Consider the following 4,484-nt stretch of genomic DNA (forward strand, 5'->3'; position numbering starts at 1 on the left):
TTCCATTATTTTGCAAAAAAAAAAAATCTTAATTCAAGAGACATAAAAACTTTTAAATTTTTAATTTCTCCCCCATCCCCACACTTGAGGCAAACATTGTCCTCAATGTTTAAAAATTTAGGACATAAAATAAGGACGGGGTTAAAATTTACTTTGACAATTTTAAAAACCGGGCCTAATGTGATGGTGGTTATACATTTATACAATTACACTTTCAACACAAAAAACTAATAAAACAAAGAAGGTTATGAAAACGAAATCACCTGATAGAAAATATAACTCTCATGTGCAACTCTCGTGCCCTCGGTGATCTCTCGATGAACTTACCTCCTCAACTCTCCAAAAGGAAATCTGTAAATTCTCAAACATGTAGAAGCAAGCTTCTCACAAATATTAAAAATATAGGTCTTTTAAATCGTTTGCAAAACCATTAATTTTAAATTACCAACCAATTATTAATTAAATTCATAATCAAATTTGTTAAACGAGTAAAAATGTTAAAAGACCTAACTCACTTTCGTAGGAATCACGGTTGCATTTAGCGTATGCAACAAGCCCTTTAAATCCCCCGGTAGCCCGTGTGGATGAGTATGGTCTCGTGAGGGTTTATAGTGAACTACATCCACAAAGTTCAACTACAACAAAAATATACAAGTACCTAAATACAAGGCTGGGTTGCCTCCCGGTTAGCGCTAAGTTTTTGTTAAGGTCTTCAGCCAGACCGTTACCTGATTTTGCGATTATGGTGGTCTAATGGAGTGCTTACCTTCCTCCACCTCGTTCTTCTTACTCCTCCAACAAAGTGGTGCACTGTCCAGAACATTCCACCTTGGCCCAAAGCACGCCAACCGTCTTTGTTCATTCTCAAACCCTGGTGGATTCTTTACCTTCTCCTTCTTCGGCGGTTTCTTCTTACTTGCTTTGCCCGTCTCATTATGAATCACTTTTTCTCTTACAAGCTTGATATCATCTCCTGATGTTACCACCTCTTCAACATGAACCTCTACCGCATTCTGCTCCTATTTTTCTCTCTCCCGCTTCGACCTATCAAACACAAAACTTTCTTCTATAGTGTCATCGTCACATATATGAAGAAGACACATGTTAGTAGCACCTGACCTAAAAGATTTATTATCACAAGAATAATCAAATGAATTTGAAAAAATATACAAAACTAACTTACGATTACTAAAGGCCATGCACACTATTCCGTCTCGACAATTGATTTAAGCATTTGATGTTGCCAAAAACGATCTTCGAAATATCACTCTCGGATCTTCTTCATTCTCTACCGGTTCATAATCCAAAACATGAAAATCTTCAGGATAATAAAACTCACCAACCTTTACCGCAACTCCAACCAACTTCCCTCGGGGCCGTCTTCGAGTGAAATCAACCAACACCGATGTGGTGGTCAAATTCTTGTAAAGGTCCAAACTCAAACCGGTCATAAACACTCCTCGGTAGAACACTTACACTCGCACCATAATCAACTAGCGCCTTGGTGGTCTTGAACTCTCCAATCTGAATGGGAATAAGTGGCGCCCCTGTTTCAAATTCTTCAACTGTGTCGTTCACTCCATGATCTTCAATTGTGATTGCACTCACGTGTACGTTTTTACCATTTGATGAACTGCTACTCTGATGGCTCGAATTTTTCAACGTGTCACTCGGTAGCTTTTTCGGGTCTTTCTTCAAGGTGGCCATTTCTTCCACCAATTGACTCATTTGCTTATTTCTTGCGGCATTCGCTTTTTCTTGAATCTCCATTCTTCGGCTCAAATCTTTCAAAAGTGTCAGGAATTTCCGAATCTTGCGAAGAACTTTGACCTTGAGCCACCCCTTGACTTTGCTGACCTTGCTGATAACTCATGTTATACCCCCGACTCCTTTTGATTATACCGCCTTGACCGCTACCCCTTTCGTTCCCATATTGCCGCTGATTTGACTGATAATTTGCTTTTTGGGAACTACCTTTAAAGTTCGGGTTTTGTTGCGTGTTCGGGTTTCCATAACTGAAGTTAGGGTGGTTTTGGAGGCCTGGGTGATAGGTTTTTGAATTCATATTCCCATTATTATACCTCTTCTCACCTTGAACGAAATTTATCTCCTCTTCTTCCTCGTCTTCTTCGTCTTCCAACACAACCCCACAAGTAGCCACTACATGGCCTATTCCACCACAACCTTCACAAACTGGATACGTCTTTCCTGACTTGCCTTTATCTTTCACTCCCACACCCATCAATTGATCCAAATTTCTCTCCAACCTAGCCATACGATCATCCGACTCACCACTATTCACGGCTTTCACAACCGCCCTTTTTACCATGCGATTCGACTGAGCTTGCCTCTTTGAGTTCATTGCATGTCTTTCCAAATGTTTCCAATCTTCATTCTCGTCATTAGTCAAAAACGACCCATTTTTGGTCGACTGAAGATCACGCACATCATCACTCGATAACCCGTCATGAAACGCCTTAATCAACTCCCACAACCCTATCCCATGATGCTGACAAGTTCTTAACAACCTCTTAAATCTCGTAAAAGCTTCGTGGAAAGTCTCACCCGACCCTTACTGAAAGTTTTTTATGGAGGTTCGAGCCTCAGATGTTCTCTGTGGTGTGTAGTACTCGTCCAAAAACTGCTGAGCCAGATCTTGCCACATGTAAATGCTCGCTGACGGTAGAGATAAGAACCACTGCTTTTCTAGATCTTTAAGACTTAACTGAAAAACCACTAGTTTGACTTCATCAGCAGTGAACCCTTGACTTGAGATAGTGACACAAATTGCATTGAACTCGCTCAAATGTAGGTATGGCTCTTCAGATGCTTTCCCATGAAAGGTAGGCATCCCGGTCAGGTTACTTTGTCTTACTGAAAACGTTCTTCCTTCTCGGACCGTGATTACAATGGGAAGCGGGTTCGTGGCCACTTGTGGAATGAAGTGGCTTTGAACCCCCCGAACGGGCAGTGGAATAAATTCCCTCGGGACCCATCATCAAATTCGTACTCAGGAAACTGTGGCTCGGGAATCTCTTGTCTTCTTTGGGCTTGACGGTTTCTTGGTGGCTGAATGGGAGGGGGTTGTTGTTGTGGTCTTATATAGTACTAACCCCCTCGATCATCCTCCATCTCTTCTTCATCCTCAAACTCCTCGAACTCGTTAAATACCCTTCGCCGAGTATACTCGAACTCGACCCAATTATGTGGTGGCTCAGACCTCATCTTTCAATTGATATCTTCTTTGAGCTCTCGAATTTCGGTTTTGGTGGATGGGTGGGTTGAATGGTGGTAGGTTATTGAGTGGTGGATTTTGTGGAATGGGTTGTGGAATATTGATAGCAATACCGGCAATCGACCTGATCTAGCTTATTAGGTGAAAGTAGGAAGAAATATTTGGGTAACGGGTCACTTGTTCTAATACTTTAAAAAGAAAAAAATAATAATAATAATAATAAATAAATAAAACCAAGAGTTGTCGGTTGAACTCGGATATGATCCTGTGTAGTATTCTTTTTCAGGGACGAAAAAGTTTTAAGTGTGGGAATATTTGATGTGTTGCTTGATGTGCGTCGGATATGCTTAAAAGAATGACCCTCACAACTAAGCTTTAATATTAAAACGAAAATCCTAAAACCACACACAACCGGCAAGTGTACCGATCGCAAATAGTATAGACCTAGGAAGTACGAGTATCAAACACGTGGACACGTCAGAACGCTAATGATCACTAACCTTAGACAAGACCTACCTAAGAATAATATTTAATTGATTTTTGATTTCTTTTAACTTAAGTGAACTAACTAAACTGGCTGACAAAAGTTACCTAAAATAGAATACTTAACGAAAAACTAACTGTGTTAACTTAGGATGGAGAAAAGCGTCTACCTAGGTCTGAATCAAACTGTAGGCCTAACAAGCTAATGGATTGAATGATATCTAGACATCGGTCCCTAAAGATGACACGACTAAGGATCGCTCAGGCTCACTGGATCACCTCTCAGTCTCACTCAATAAACCCTAACTACTCTTAATCGGCTAAACGACCAAACCGGGAAACAATTGCTAACGTGTTCTAATGTTGTCTCACCTCTCGGTCTCACCAACACTCGACCCTAATGGCAATGAATACTACACAACCAAGGATAGAGGAACAATTCAACTTAAACCAAAATAGATCAACTAGTCGCTCAAACACCTAAACCTGACAAGAAACGAACTCGCTCTCGCGCAATTCTTATTCTAATTTGCAAAGGTAATGAGACAACCCTAACTTCTTATCACCTCTCGGTCTCTAAGAAGGTGCCTAACCGCTGTACTTTAACCACAAATTCATGCAACAAAACCCTACGGTTTTTCCTACCGCAAACAAACCCTAAACACAAAGTCTAGAATCAAACAATGCACCGATCAATCAACACAAAACTAATCAACCAACGCAAGGGGTTTAAGAAATGAATAAACCAATTTTTCCAGCCCTTAAA

The sequence above is a fragment of the Bidens hawaiensis genome, unplaced genomic scaffold, assembly GCF_021521415.1.
Source record: "Bidens hawaiensis isolate Kalapana, Puna unplaced genomic scaffold, B.hawaiensis_p1.1 tig00011621_1, whole genome shotgun sequence".
Taxonomy (NCBI): Eukaryota; Viridiplantae; Streptophyta; class Magnoliopsida; order Asterales; family Asteraceae; genus Bidens; species Bidens hawaiensis.